Source organism: Anser anser (genome assembly GCF_964211835.1).
Source record: "Anser anser genome assembly, chromosome: Z".
NCBI classification, from domain to species: Eukaryota; Metazoa; Chordata; class Aves; order Anseriformes; family Anatidae; genus Anser; species Anser anser.
Genome location: NC_139723.1, coordinates 47,093,599 through 47,110,393, shown reverse-complemented (window position 1 = coordinate 47,110,393; position 16,795 = coordinate 47,093,599). Strand labels below are relative to the sequence as shown.

At 38.6% G+C, this 16,795-nt stretch overlaps 1 long non-coding RNA gene across 1 annotated transcript; it reads right to left on the bottom strand.

The window, feature by feature from the left end:
- Nucleotides 1-5,739: 5,739 nt before the first annotated feature.
- LOC310890002 lies at nucleotides 5,740-15,457 on the bottom strand. The gene is made up of 4 exons (XR_014576961.1): nucleotides 15,364-15,457; nucleotides 8,268-8,332; nucleotides 7,668-7,813; nucleotides 5,740-7,525 (listed from the first exon to the last, which is right to left on the bottom strand). It is a non-coding gene; the product is annotated as an uncharacterized lncRNA (long non-coding RNA).
- Nucleotides 15,458-16,795: the final 1,338 nt, after the last annotated feature.

Genomic DNA, 16,795 nt, shown 5'->3' with positions numbered 1-16,795 from the left:
CAGAAGAAATATAGATATAACATTTTTTTTCTTTGCTGATCAATTTTGTGGTATTGATGTATGATAGTTTCATTTAAGACATTTTGACATCTGCACTTTTCAAAGCATTAATTTCATATTCTGTCCTTTTACTAGTTAGATGTCATTTCAGATACCTTAACAGCAGTCTTACCAACATTTCCACAACTAGTGCAAAGTTGAATCTTTCTTATGCAAAACTGTACAATAAATCTGGGCTTTTTTATTTTGATTCCTGCAAATTAATTACAGCCACTTACTTCTCCTTTGAGTTTATATTTTGTCCATTTTTTTTTCATTACTCTTTCCTTTGCACAGAGAAAGAAATTAAAAAGATCCACAGTTGTTCTGTTTAGAAGGTAGTGGAGCAGATTCCTGAACATACTACTGCAACACAAAAAATGTGTATTATAGGTTCATGTATTTTTTCCTCTCATTTCTTTCCCTTCATGCACAGCTGTTGGACTATCGGCAGCCACAGACAAGAAAATCAAATGTTAAAAGTTAATAGGAAAGGAATATAAGACATCATCATTATATCAGTGAATAAACATTGCTATATAAAACCAATGTCCCACTTGCAGCCTGAAGAGATAAACTAGAAAACAAAATACAAGAAAATTAAAATAGGCTATAGACATATAAGAAGAAAAATCAAAACTGAAGGTTTTTAAAATCATGAGTGGCTTCCAGGTGAGTTTTGATGATAATTAGGCCTTATATCAAAATAGCTATACTACAGCTCTTCAAACTTAAACTCTTCAATTGATGTTGATATCACAAAAGTATTATTTCATGATGTATTATGTCCATTATATTATTCTCAGCTCTCCTCTGATCCACTCTTATCTATATTGAACAGGGAACATGTTTTTCTTTTTACCTTCAGCAATAACTGTTGAGCTATCTACTCAAAACTTGCTTTAGTATGTGGCCTGGAATGTGATTTTCAGAAGGGATTTTCAACTACGCCCATCAGTTTCTGTGGGCAAGTGTATTCTAATAAAAATGTATAGAGAGTATAGTCTGTATTTACTCCCACATTTCCACAAATAAAATTCCACAAATGCGTTAAACCTCCTGCACCTCTACTTGCCTGTTTGTTGCTCAAGTCTTGAGCTGGCTTCCCATCCACTCTGCAGAATTAGGAACAGTACATCAGTAACTAGTACACTGAGGAGAAACAGACCTCAGTTTCAGGTGTTCCCACCAACCTCCATGGCAGCACTGCCCTCATTCTGAACCATCCTGGCATAAGCATCTAAGTTATCCTCTGTCCTCATGAATACTTTCAAATGTTGGTATGTCAGAAGTATATGCAGAAGTATAAACTATCTTCCAAACATGTCCTGTGGAAAACTTCAGAGATGGCTGTAAGCAAAACAAAACAAAACATCATTATACATGTGGTTTTGTATTATCAGCGAATGTATTAGCCAGATCATTGCATTATTTGTTTGGCGTATGCACGCTGACAGCCCCTCACAGCATTAGTCTTTTCAAATGAATAAATCTGTTTGAAATGGATTAGCCTCCTTACTTCCCCGTGTAAGAATAATGCTACTGATGCAAATGTAAATCAGCTCTTTTCTGTCACACACCACATTCAAAGCAAGTGCTTGCATTACAAAGGATATTGATTTGCTCTGAAGGTGTGAAGTAGTGTAGTGGTAACAAAATTCTAGGCAACACTTGCTGCCATCTTCTGGTTTTATGAAAACCAACAAATATATTTTTAAATGTCTTTTCCTTGAGCTGAAATATTCCTCTAGGACAGACAAAAAATGAAATACTACACTACTTTAAAAATCTACTCTTCAATTTCGTAGCGATGTTTATGTCTTAGAAGGATAAGTCTACAAAAAAGTGTATATGAAGTTTGCGGTTTTGACAAAATAAAACAAGGAACAAGGACAAAATACAATGAATTATGTTTTATTGAAACTAAGACTTCCTGAAGATTTTCAGTGCAAGTAGTCAGAGACATGCATTATGTTGTACTATAGTATCTGTATGATAGACATGTATTATTGATGCATTATGTGCTGTATTTTATGCTGTATAAACATGTTACATGTATTAAAAAAAAAAAAAAAAGTGATTCAACAATAACAACAACAACAAAATAGAAGGTTAAGGTAGGTTTTGGGCTTAAGTCCTGTTGACATTGGGAGCACATTCTGCTTTTGGAAATTGAAATTTGGCTTTTATGCAGTACTAGGAGAAGTAGGAGATGGAATCAGGAGAATGCTAAAGAAAATTCTGAGGCACAAATCAACATGAATTCAGCAAAGGCATGAAATCGGAGACTAGACCCTGAATTCTTAGGTCCAAAACACCAAAAGTCATGTGAGTACTGAACAGCAGCACGAGGGTCTGCAAGTTAGCTCCAAATAATCTCATTCTGGAATTGGATGAGGACCTTCATTTCCAAGAAAGTATGTTAATTAGCCTGGATATATAACCAAGCAAATGATTCAATAATACAAAATGCATGCATGATGCCATACCACAATTTATGAACGTATTATTTCTTTTGCATGGTGGTCACCAGACACCTGTGCTGTTCAGTTTGAAAAATGTCATTTTCACTATATCTTTTGGGTCTCTGTCCTAGTTTGGCTGGGCTAGAGTTAACTTTCTTTATAGCTGCTGGTATGCTGTCATGTGAAACCATGTTTATAAGGCAATGATGTTGCAATTGTTGCAGAGCAGTGCTTACAAAAAGCAGAGGACTTTTCAGCCTTTCATGCTGCCCTGTGAGGAGACTTGGGGTGCACAAGAAGCTGGGAGGGGACAAAACCAGGACAGCTGGCCCAGACTGGCCAAAGGGACATCCCATAGCATATGGTGTTATGCTGAACAATAAAACTGAGGTGAGCTGGTTGTGGGAGGCTCTGCCATTGCTCGGGGACTGGCTGGGCATCAGAGGCTGGAGGTTAGCAATTGTGCTGTGCATCTCCCCCCTTCCCCTTCCCCTTCTTCCCCTTCTTCCCCTTCTTCCCCTTCCCCTTTTTAAATTGTCTGTACCTCAAACACCGGTCCTTACACTTCTACCTTTTCCAGTAATCTCCCCTATCCCCTGTGGGGACTAAGCGATCAACTGTGTGGTGCTGAGCTGCCTGCCAGGTAAACCACAACTGTCTTGGTGCTCAAAGACCATTTTTGCTTGAGAAAGAGGAGATAAAAGCCTCCGCTCCCAGTAATTCAGCACTAAGACTATTTCAGCAGAAGCCACAAAGCACCTCATATCTTTGTCTACAAATCAAAACCTGTTCTTTCAAAACCATATGTCATTCTCCTCTACGTGTCTGTAAATCTACTACATGCCACTGAAATCCATAAAATTACTGTAATCCAGCTGCCTGTGCCTTTAAACCTCTATGATTTCACTGCTGTGATGCAGGAAGCACCCTAAAGTGGAAGTGGTTTAGATGCATTTCACTTTGAAGGCTCTGAAGCACAGCAGGCAGCCTGCCTTGCCTGCTGGCTAGAGCTGTTTGCCTGTGTTCGGCCAAACTACTTAAATAGCAAAACTTTAGCATGCATTTAATGTCCTGGTACCTCAATTCAATTCCTAAGATTCCCTTCCTTTTTGCTATACTTTCCCAAATAATGTATGGGCAGCCTGTGGACATGTCTTGGAGATTTCAACAGCCATCAACGTAGATTAAGAGATACAAAATCAAGTTGAGCAACTTCATGTGCCTGTGACAAGATAAACATCATGCATTTTTTAATACTCATGCTTTCAACTACAGATGGTTGCCCAGTGGAAGCAAAATTTAAGAGAGACAATTTCACATAGAGATGACCATTATGTGAGTTCTAGTCCTTATTACACACTTGAACTGACAGGACTTGAACTGACTGAACGAACTGGAGTTCAGGTGCTGTGTGGTCTGTAGATAAATAAGTTCAATACAAGTGAAAATACGTGAAGAAATTGCTAAACAGAATTCTACAGCACAGTGTCAGGTAGAAACCAAGAATCAGCCTAGAACTGCCATGAATCATTAACATGTTCTTTGAATAGTTTAAACAGATACCTTTGAAAACTTAGAGAACAAATAGGTAATAAGGTTATCTGCTATTTACAAAATTTTGTCACCACATTAAAAAAGAAGGTAAGAAATGTAAAATAATCAAAATAATCATTTTTCAATATGTGAAAATTTTAAATATTTGGTAATTCAAAGATGTACACTGATGTTGAATAATTTAATTATACTACAGATTCAATAAATGCAATAGTATGTTTCTACTTGCCAGTGGCACAAAAACATGTACTACTGTCAAGGCCACACAGTATTAGAAATAATTTTAAAATGCTCTAGACAAAGGGTCACCAATTTTTTATTTTTCGTTTCATAAAAAAGAAAAATTAATCACACTGAGTTTTTACTTTGGTAAGTAAGATGTTTGATGGCATAAATCAAGAGGACATATAATGCTAATGTTACTTAGTGACTTACTGATATAGTAAGTTCCCTGTACATAAAGTAAAATACATGAAGTAAAGGACAACCTTAAATTGCCTAACATTGATTTAATACACCAGTGAAGAGTGATTTCTATTTCCTCTTATATAATTTCCTGAAGTACAAGTTATCTCTATCTCTGATTTTTTTTTCTCTGCTTTCATTTTTATTTTTTTAACTTTCCGTGGCCCTGTATCCAAGATGCATTTTAGCTTCACTAATTTTCAAGTCATTTTATACTAAAGTCTAGATGTGTTAATCAGAACAGCTAAAAACCACCCCTTTTCTTAAGTCAGAAAAATTGTTTTGATGAGGTCACAAGTTTCCTTCTCTATTTCTTAACTTAATTTCAGCTGCCTCTAAAATTTTACTTATAAGGCTGATTTCACTAGCAAAACCAGATAATCAGGAATATTCCATCACAGCAACTGCTTTAAACTAAAAGAAGTTTTAATCAAAAAGAAGGAGGTGAAAGTATAAACAAGTGAAAATACACAAAACATTTTTGCATTTTTGCACTCCTCTGCCTTAAAGAATTTGTAAGGTACAGTCTGCAATGTAATTACAAAAGCAAAAAACAATTTTTAGAAGGGAGTGTACCCCACTGCTTTTCTTGAAATCCTTAAAACTATCTTATAGTAGATATGTAAGTTCTAACTTGCAGTGTACTTCATTAATGTGATACTTATTAAATTTCAGCTGAAATTTAAAATATGTTTCAAATTTTCTTTTGAAAAGAAAATGTACCAAGAAAAGAACGTACCACAACCTAGGATCTGATGTAAATTGTATTGTCTAGACTGACATTTGTGAAGGGCTTGCATGAATAAATAAAAAGCTAAATGCCGCCTTTCCAGTGAGATATATCGGTTCTTAAGAGAAAGAATACTGACTGATAATAGCATAGGCACTGCTTTGCAGGGAGGGAGTGGTTTCAGCTCAGTATCAAGTAGCAAAGGACAAAGCTCAAGCAATGTACATGTGCAGACTTTGCACTTTGAAGATGGGTGGGTCTCTGCTTTTCCATTTTGCTTCGCTGTGTTTCCCACGTCACCCTTCTATTTCTTATCAGTGATGACTAGCATCAGCCCCCCTGAAGGATTACTGAGCATGAGTTATTAGCTACTTCTGAGTAAGTCTGCACTCTGCTCTAGCGTGTTTCCCATATATAAATTTATGTATATTTATATCATATATAAATATATATATGGGAAACACGCTAGAGCAGAGTGCACACACATATATATATATATTTAACAAGAGCAAGTGCTGGATTCTGCACCTGGGACAGGCTAACCCTGGCAATATGTGCAGACTGGGGGAGAAGAGTCTGGAGATCAGCCCCACAAAAAGGGATCTGGGCGGTTCTGGTTGGTGGCAAGTTTAACATGAGCCAGGAGTGTGCTCTGGCAGCCAAAAGGGCCAACTGTACCCTGGGGTGCATCAGGCACAGCACTGCCAGCTGGTCGAGGGAAGGGACTGTCCTGCTCTGCTCTGCGCTGGTGTGGCCCCACCTCAAGGGCTGTGTGCAGTTGTGGGTGACACAGTATGAGAGCAACATAAAGCTATCAGAGTGTCCAAAGGAGGGCTACAAAGATGGTGAAAGGTCTGGAGGTTAAGACATATGAGGAGCGGCTGAGGTCCCTTGGTTTGTTCAGCCCGGAGCAGAGCAGGCCGAGGGGAGGCCTCATGGCGGCCTGCAGCTCCCTCACGAGGGGAGCGGAGGGGCAGGCGCTGAGCTCTGCTCTCTGGGGACAGCGACAGGACCCGAGGGAACGGCATGGAGCTGGGACAGGGGAGGGTCAGGCTGGGTGTTAGGGAAAGGTTCTGCACCCAGAGGGTGGTCGGGCACTGGGACAGGCTCCCCAGGGCAGTGGTCATGGCACCGAGCCTGCTGGAGTTCAAGAAGCCTTTGGACAACTCTCTCAGACACATGGTCTGGTTTTTGGGTGGTCCCGTGTGGAGCCAGGAGTTGGACTTGATGGTCCTTTTGGTCCCCTTCCAACCCGGGATATTCTGTGATTCTATGATAATGATAAATGTAACCATTCAATTTCATTAGACTACCTGGGCAAAGTGTTTTAAAACAAATTGTGCTCTAATGTCATGTGGATTTTAATTACAGAGATCCATCACTTTCCTGATAGAGTACAACTGCCAATATGCCCTGTTCCTATAAAGAAGCTCACACAGGACAACTACTGGATTCAAAATTGCCATATGAGCCATGGAGTCCAAGTATCTTCATTTACAACTGCATTGAGTAATAGTGCAGAAGGATCATGTAATGAGACATGGCAATGGTGTCTCCAGTCCCTCTGGACTGAGCAGGGTTGTGAAAGCCAACACCCCACCACAACAGGGTCACTGTCCACACCCAAATGATACTTTTAAAAGCTGCTTTATCAAGGCCTGTCTGCAGAACCTCTCCACAGATTACACTATCAGTGACTTTGTAAAAGGGGAGACAAATGTAGAATTAATACCTAGGACTTCTATAGCTTATTTTCAGTGTGTACGTTGTCTTCCTTACACTGTGGACAGAGATAAACCTCGTAAGAATGTCTTATAATTGGCAACCAGCTCTATCTTTCCTTCACAGCTTTTGACCTATATCACCTATTAGTAATATAGGGAGATCACATAGACTTCCTCCACCTACTTCCATATAGAAATGATCCACTTGCTACTAGATGATTGCTGCGATGCCATGGGTGCCCTCCAAAGGCCAATTCCACCTGAAATCCAACTGTGTTTCTGTTATATGAATTTATGTTTACCCTGTGCATTTAATTTAAAAGGTGACATAAAAAACCTTCAAATTATTCCTGTTAATTGTAATTATTTTTTGAATATACACTACCAGAAAATGAATGTTCCCATAAATCCAATCCAACGCCGAGAAATCTCCTTAAATCCACCAGATGGCGGTGTCTCTGTCATTTAGCAATGAAGGCTATCCAACTGCAACTCCAAGGTCCTTAAAATTACTGGCTAGATCGTTACTTCGCTCTGATTCCTGCGGTCTAGCAAGGAAAAACACCAAGTGTCAAGTTCAGTATCCAAAGGTTCCACTATGGTTAAGGCTTCCCACTTGTATCTGAGATTTGTCATAATCTTTACTTATAAAACCATTAAAATTTTTATTTATTTTTTATGTAGTCTTGCCTTTTAATGTCTTTTTTTATTTGCTTGCTTAACACATTCCTATCAGCTGCTCCATGACACAGGACAATTTTAAAAATACAGTTACTGCAAAACAGTTCCAGCAATGCATACTTCATGAGAAGAAGTCGTATTTCCCTTTTGGCCATCTGATAGAAACAAAGAAAAAAAAAAATCAGTCACACACAGATCTTCAGATCTTTCACCACACACTTCATTTTTCTCTTGTCTTCATCCCTAATTTTTCCTAAACCAAAAAACCTACAAGCATGTTTTTAGCAGACTAAACAGTCTTACAAGCTGAATCCAGCCTACAAAGTACCATTTGACTGCTACCACTACTGCTACTACTGAACTGCAGCATTGTATCAGTACAGCTGCAAGCAAAACATTTTTTTTCTTTTTTTTTTCTTTTTCTTCCCAGGGTTCAGTAGTGCAACAACAGAAGTATGAATACAGCATAGGAAGTGCAGGCTTCATTGACGACTAGTGCTTAGGGTTAATTAAAACACAAATAACATATTCAGTAATTATCTAGCATGTAAAAACAGAAGTAAAATGCCACACGTTGTGCAGGATATGCAGCATACTCTGAGTATTTACCTTTTCAGCAGAGCAGGAATGCACATAGTTGCTGAACAAATGGAGCTGTGCTTCTCCTGCAGAAGCTAGGAGTAAATAAAAAGATGAGGATGGCTTATGAATGAAGTGATTTCTTGAAATTAAACAAAGGTGTATCTAGCTGCCATCTGAGTCCAAAACAGGTCTGGGTTATAGCAGACCATATATAGCAGACCATTCTATGATTCATTCTAAACAAAATAGCTGGTAGAGTGTAGCCCAGGCAGTTCTGTCAATAGCACCAGTATCATGCAACTGATTTTATTAATGCTGGTTTCTTTTCTGTAAATTTGTCACATCAAACAGATATAATTTGTATTTCCAGTATTCAGAATCGCCCTACTGATGCTGTTTCTGCTGGAATAACCCCCTGTATAGTTTACTGCTAGGAGGACCAGTGACAACACAAACACTGCTCTTCTGAAAACAGACAGCAAAAACAAATGCTACTGCAAACCTCTGCTGTTTGGGAACCTGGCTCAGAGTGTATGTGGTGGTGGTCCAGGAAATTGCCGCTTTTGAGGTTAGTTGCTAACATTGCTGCCTTTTTTTGGTTTAATTTTTTCAATTTGAACTCTTCAGAGCTCTTTCTCCATGTTTTACCTACACAGAAAAATTAAGGTCCAGTACAGAGCGCCAAAATACTGTGAGTTATAATAGAAATACAATATAAATAGGCTTGAAATGAGTCTAAGAGCTCAAAGGATGAAAGGTCTCAATGTTTAGTCATTTTATAGCAGAGCCATGTTCATAGTATGTGTGTTCAAGATGCGTATTCCATTCATTCTTGTCCTTTCCTCCGTCAACTTTTTTTTTTTTCCTAACAAAACTTTACTATTAACCATTCAGTTCTACAGAATATTTTCTTTTAGTAAAGTACTATATTTATGAGGGTTTGTTTTTTTGTTTATTTCTGTTTTTCTGATCAGCCCCGGTAATGAAAGACCTAGAAAAGCCAAAAATTACATGTGGAGAAATTCCCTCTCAAACAGTTCAAAACACAGAAGGAATTATTTATCTCACAAACTTTTGTCTTGATTAATGGCTTTTCATTATATATTTTTTTTAAACTGGAAATCTCTTAAGTCTATTTGTTGGAAAGAGCTATTGCTAATAAAAAGTTGTGAAAGATTTTTGTCTGTGTGAAACTGCAATCCACAGATCTGGAGGCTTTTTTTTTTTTTTTTTAAATATAGGTATATGGCTACAGTATTTCTTCATATTGCCTCCATTCAGATTTTTTTCTCTAGGCTTGACTTCAGTCCAAGTGCTTTCTGTAGTTCCTTTATTTGCAACAAATTCTACACAAATGCCTTAGGTGAAAAAATCTCTCCTTCTATCACTTATGAAACCTGGCTATGTGTCTGTTGTTAAAAGTATGGATGTACTAAGAAAGTCATGGATACGGCTTGAATTAACTTATTTTTCTAATTAGTAAGGTAGGTGCTACATTTAACTGAAAATATTTGAAGATTAAATTCAAGCATTTTCAGGATAAAATAAAACTCTTCTCAAGTGAAGAAAGGTTTAAAACATTTTCAACATAGTAGGCATCAAGAATCAGAGAAATGAAAGACATTTTAATTTCAACAAATCTATACTGATTTTAAAAACAACACAAGATCCCATAATGCAGGGTATAGCAAATATTCACAACATGGCTAAGTGTATAGCATAATTCTGTATTTTAAACTATGTTTAGAGTTTATCTACTCTTCATGCAACTATCAATTCATATGACAAACTATGTGTGTATAACTTAACGCGCACACACACACCACCACCAACAACAAAAATCAACCTGTAATTGCAGGAAACATCTGGGTTTAATTCTAAAACACTGTCTGAAATAAAGCAGATCCTGGCCTACTAGAAATATCATTGATCTACTACTTTGCTTCTCATTCTCAAAGGAAAGATGGTGTCCTCGTACTAAAATTAAACCTTCCCATCAACAGTAATTTCTTGGGCCAGTCTATTGTTTTTGATTGAAATAATTGAAATCCCAGCTTTATTTGTGATGCCTTGTGTTGTCTGACAGGCATTTCCATGAGTCAAGAGAAACACGAGAAAGTAAAACAAAATATGCTCAGTGTGCTGTGATTTAAATTTATCCTGCCAACAGTGCCACATCAATATTTCCAGCTGGTAAGACAAATGTGTATTATTTTGAACATGCAAATATAGTATTTCCAATTCTATTTTTCTTTCTTAGTCATGTTGCTTTTCATTGTTTATGAGTGATTTACTGAATCTTAAATGAAATGCAAACATTTGAAATCTGGTGTAAATTACATTTATTCATATCAAGAGAGTACATATAATTTTAAGTGTAGTACTTCATCAGTTCTTTTAATCAACTAAATCTGTAAATATGTCAAGTATATTAGAAGAAACACTTTTGCCTACTGCTTTTTTAGACTGCAATTCCTTTTACTGTATTTTCTGCTTACTTAACAGAGTATGTGCTGGTTTTTGCTATTTGTACTGTCTGTTTAAAATACTTTTAATGAAAATAAAAATAGAACTTCTAACTTGTTAATGTTTCTCCTGATTTTTATTGTTTTCCTCAAAACACTTCAAAACAGGTTCCTACCAACCCTGATAATCCTTCAAATAATTATGTAGAGGATTAAAGAAAATCGTGAAAACACTGTCATAAGCCCATCTGGTGAAAATCAAAGAATTCCAGTAAAGATGGTATTTCACATGACAGGAAAGCCAAGAAATGTCTTGAGTCCTGAAAGGATTCCCAGATTCTTTATTCCCCCTAATCAAGACCAATGAAGATTGTAAGAACCAGACCAATATATCTAATCTACAGGAATGTCCCATATTAATTAAAAATAAATATATATATATTTTTCAAAAGTCTCACTTATTGATTATGAAACAAAAATTATAATCAATAATAATAATCAATAAAGCAAACTATAACAACAACAATAACAACAACAACGTCGTTCAATTACCAAGCTACCAAAATAAAATGAGGACTATGGAAAACATCAGTCTAAATGGCATATGTGTTGAATCACATGGATTAAGTGCATGGCAATTGTCAAAGCATGGCATTTTTGAATTCCTGGGATATTTGTATGCAGGAAAGGAATCTGTATTCCAAATAGATTTTGCAACTACCGCAACAACACAAAAAGAAATTTCAAAGCAAATATATATGAAACTTTTTTTAAACAACTAACTGCAGACATTACCATAAAATTCACGTGAATTAGGTCAAAACTACAACACATTCTTACAAGAAAGTACTGCCCATTAGGAGAGAAAAATGCCATACTTCTCTCTTTATGAGGAAGTCAGCTCCGAGATCCTCACCGACTGAATTTATTAGTAACTATATCTCCAAAATGACATCTAAGAAGACTTAGCAAAGCAAATCTGTGTCTTCTACAGAAAAATGCTGATCTCCAGTCAGTAACTCTGAGTATCTGATAAAAAAACATAGGCTCATTTCTTACGTTGTTTTCTGCTCCAGCATTACCCCTTGATTTCATCCTGTATAAGAAAGTACTACAGAAACCACGAGTGAGGTTCTTGCTTTCTGGTACAAGTACAGGAGATCTGTCAGTGCAGACAGGTAAGTATCATTCTTACTCTTCCAGCCAGGATGACTCTCCACCTAAAAACCTCTCCACATGTACTCTTCTATTTGTATGTGTTTACAATATAATAATAGAGACAATGTGTGGATGCAATATATTTGGGCTTCTTTAGCATCAGGCAAAGTTATGCGTTTCCCTGCTCTTGCCATATGTCAGCTCTTCAGTTAAGGTAGGAAACTCGCACTTGGTTGTTTCTTCTCTGTTACCCATTCCCATGTAGGGCCAGATTTTTATAGTTGTTTAGGCACCAAAAAATAGACACTGGTTGTTAGTGCTGTGAGCGATTGCAACTGTTAATTCCTGCCAGCAGGCATCAACAAGAGAAACCAGTTCCCATCTAACAGGAGAAAAGCCACAGCTTACACTATTAGGGATCAGCTGAAAAAAAAACCTTGAAGATCAGTCACTTGCACGAAGAGAATGTATTCAGAAGCCTACTAGGCTGAAGGTTTCCGATTCACCAAACCACCAGAACATGTTTCTTTAATGACAGCAGGAAGAATATAATTATTCTCTATTTTGTTCTAGAACTGCAAGAACTGAGTTTAAAATTAAGCTAAAATGTCTTACTGATAAGCAGCCCTCACACTTTTTATAGCATGCTGTGATTGGAAGGGAAATTCAGGAGGGGTTTTGTCTCTGAGTTCCAAAGGATTTAAGGAGTTTAGGTACCTAGCTCAGTACTGTGGACTTACTTGAGCAAGATTACTACACTTTTCAGCAGTTACCAGATTGCTGATTGCATAATTGAAGTAATTTAGGACGTACATATACTTCACCTTGTCCTGACGGAGAGGAGTGTGTAAGTAGAGCAAACAGATTGTTGTTGCACCATGATTCAGCTGATTCTGAAGGAGATTTAAAACCATGGAGCTCTGAGAGATTTAGAAGCAAGGAATCCCTGTGGTGAGTGGTTTTACTGCAGTTCTGAGTACATTCTAAAATAGTTCATGGGTTTTGACATCCCTGCAGGACTGATGCGATCCTGGTTTGGGGGACACACTGAGTGAAGTTCATAGTCCATCCTGCTTTATTCACCACCCTTCTGGTTTCTTTAAGTGTAAGCCAATTTGAAAGCACTATGTGCAACGTGGAAGAGGCAGTGTTAAACACTTTCATATCTATGAAGATGAAAATAAATGGAATTATGGCAGTATGCCTGAAGTTACGTAACTTCATGAGATCCTGGAAACTAGGCGTTTGTGAGGAAGACAAATCAATCAGAAAACATATTTTACCTTTTTACTATGAGCAGATTTAGTTGCCTGAACTCCAATATGAGTCTGAGAAGGCTGTCAGTGGTTGCCCTGTAACAGAGGACAGCACTGCAGATGGTCTGCCATCCCAGAGAACCTGTGAGATGTTGACTCACTTCTGTAGAAATCTGAGCAGCATTCATGCAGTAATCAGCATTACTGATTACTGAAAGAAGGCTATCCTCCTGGGATGCCTCCTTCAGCACGAAGAAGACTGTGGCCTCCAGCCTCAGCTTGAAGAAATGGTATGAGTGGGAAGCCTGGAAACCTGATTGCTAATACTGAGGTGATTGTTAAACATTTTTGGTATGGGTTTGAAGTTTTACCGAGGTATCAGCAATGTTAACCATGTTGATTCAGGAAAAACACAGATTATTAGTGGATTTATACGGGGACTGCAGGATCACACAGAACACCAGGTCAAGTGCAAAAATTCTGTCCAACTGGCTGTGGCCTGTATGCAGACAGGGTTCTCAAATTTCAGAGAAATCCCAGGGAGAAATTTTGGTCCATTTGGCTGGACAGGTGGTCAGCAGATACGCTACTGTCTGATGTATTCCATCCCATACTTCTCAGCTACTGCTCCAGTGGGGCTTGAAATCACTCTGCTGGTGTTAGTCAGCTGTGGGGCCATGAAGATGGATGGAGGGGAAAAGAAGGACTGGCCCTCCTCACCTTGGCAAAGCTGTATTGTTACAGATTTTGAATTATATTATAGTCACTAGTAGGGATCATATATTTATGTGTGGCCTTCTGTGCCAGACTTACCAGTTCGTCAGCTGTAAGCAGTTTTTTCAATGGAGCTTCAAGGCTAGCTGACTGCTGTGGCAGACTCAGCAATATTTTTTGCAGTGGAAAGATCCACCATACCGAACAATTTTTTTGTAGCCACAAAAAGAAAATTCTAAAGCAGAGAAGCTTTATCTATACTCTAAGAAGCTGCAGATTGACAAAAGGAAGTTAATTTTGAAAACTGACTGCTGGAAGAGAATTCTGAGGTTGCATGCTGCCAAAGTCCAACTTCTAAAGTAAGTGAACAGGAATAAAGCATAACCGTTTTTAACAATTAGCTCTCTCACAGCTAAATGTGAAAACGTGATTTAGTCACAAAATAAGAAGTGCCCTGTGTTCACACTTCAAAGACCTCTTGTAAGAAATGTAAAAGACTGTATGTATGTATTTGTGTAAGACATACAAAGAAAGACTGCTGCATAAATGTGTATGTGAATGAGTGCACGGACAGTTACATTTGATGATGGTATGATTTTTCATTGTCTGCTATCCTTCTTCAGTCTCACTCTTCCCCTCATGCTTTGTGTTGATAGACAAAGAAAAACAGCAACATCCCTGATAAAAGTGTGCTTCCTTAAATCAATCAACTTCTTTGTAAACAATTCTGCCTGTCGGGGGGGAGATAACGCATCACTGAAGCAGCAGGCTGTGGGTAAATACCCAAGTACATGCCACACAGTAGAAGGAGTGGTCAGGAAATGAGATATGTAGCATTCATTTATTAGTATAAGGAATGAAACAGTGTATCATTTCTGGCAGTCTTTCCATTCCTACTACCCTCAGTAATTAAGACATACTAAATTTAATTTAGAGTATCTGCTAAAAGATATTCAGAATTTGTATTCTGAAATAAAAAATATTTTTCTAGTGCAAGTGCACTCTAAAACAGCTGCCTGATAACTGATCTTTCAAGAATAACAGAGTGCAACTAAATCCAGAACTTAATTAATCTTCCCTTTAAATATTTGGGCCTAGTTTAAAAGCAGTAAAAAACACCACCAAATTCCTATCACTGAGCTCCTATTGCATCTCTTTCTTTAAACCTGGGATTTACATTTTGTTTACAAGTTGTTTTGGCACGATCCATAAGTACTAAAGGAAGGAGTCAGTCTTCTACAAGTCTTTCTTTTACAAATCTACTTGCAATTTACACCAAAATAAAATGTCTGTTATGCATTTTTTCACTTCTAAATGTTTTGGGCTTCTTTCTTATTCTATGTGCACATGGAAAAATGAATCCTAAACTTACTGCTTACTCTTTGCTCTGTGAAGAGCAGTCACAGAAAGGCTGAGTTTGGAAGGGACCTTTGGAGGCTGAAGCACAGTGTTCATTTTCTACATAACAAAACTTCTGAAAACAAATATATTTTCAAAGCTTTGAAAAAATCATAGTTATATTTAACTTACTTTTGGTAAAAAAGAGAAGAATAGCCATGTCCTCTTTCCACTTTACAAGTCACATGAGCAGCAGCAACCAGCAAGTCCTGCTAACTGATATCAGCAGAACATTTCACATTGAACCAACATGCCACAGCTGACATTGTTTTAGCAGGTTTTATCTTTCAAAAATATTAGTAAGCATGATTGATTCTTGCTTACAGATGCATTTCACTTTAATGGATCATTGACAGACTTGATGTGTGTGGTGGGCTGACCTTGGCTGGCTGACAGATGGCCACCCAGCCGCTCTCTCACTCCTGCTCCTCAACAAAATAGGAGAAAATGAGGAGGAAAAGCTCCTGGGTCGAAATAAAGACAGGGATCAATAAGCCTCATGGGCAAAACAGACTAATCTTGGGGAAGATTAATTGAAGTTATTGCCAACTGAAAACAATGCAGGATGGCAAGAAACAAAGACAAAACTAAAAACACTTTCCCCCGCTCCTCCCTTGTTCTGAGCCTCGACTTCACCCCTTCGTTACTTAATCTTCAGCTTCCTCCATGACCCTGCCTAAACATTACAGGGGGGATGAGTACTGGGGATTTCAGTCTGTTCAAAACACTTCTTCTCTGCATGGGGTTCCATCCTAAAATTGTCCAGCATGAGTCCTCTCTATGGGCTACTGTCCATCAGGAACAGACTGCTCCAACACTGACCCCCCATGAGCCATAGTTCCTTCCAGACCTCCTGTTACGTGCCTCTGTGGGCTGCGGTTCCTCCCAGGATCATGCCTCCACTGTGGTCTCCTCCACGGGCTGCAGCGTGGAGATCTGCTCTGTGTGGGACCCATGGGCTGCAGGGGGACAGCCTGCTCCACCAGGGGCCTCTCCCTTCACAGGCCGCAGGGGAACTGCTGCTGCGTGCCTGGAGCACCTCCTGCCCTCCTGCTGCACTGACCTTGGGGGCTGCAGGGCTGGTTCTCACTCCTCTCTCCCTGCTGCTATCATGCAGCAGTCTTTTATTTTTCTTCTTCTTTTCTTTTTTTTTTTTTCCTTCCCTTCCTTCAATTCGCTTTCCCAGAGGCCCAACCAGCGCTGCTCACTGGCTCGGCTCTGGCCAGCAGCAGGTCCCTTTTGGATCTGGCTGGAGCTTGCCCTGACCTGACATGGGGCAGCTGCTGGGCTCTGCTCACAGAGGACACCCCTGCAGCCTCCTGCCATTGAGCCCCTGCCACATAAACCTAATAGATAAGAAGCTATAAGAAGCTATAAAAACTCCAGGCTCTGCTTATCAGCAGAACATTATGAGCTGATATTAAACCTAATTTTTGCAGTTCCAGGAACAAGCTGAAGAGTAATTATATGCTTTCTGCTGCCATCAGAGAAATGCATTGTGACTGTCTCGCAAAACAAAAGCCTCGTGGGTGCGGAAGGCATTCACTCAGGGCAAACATGACCC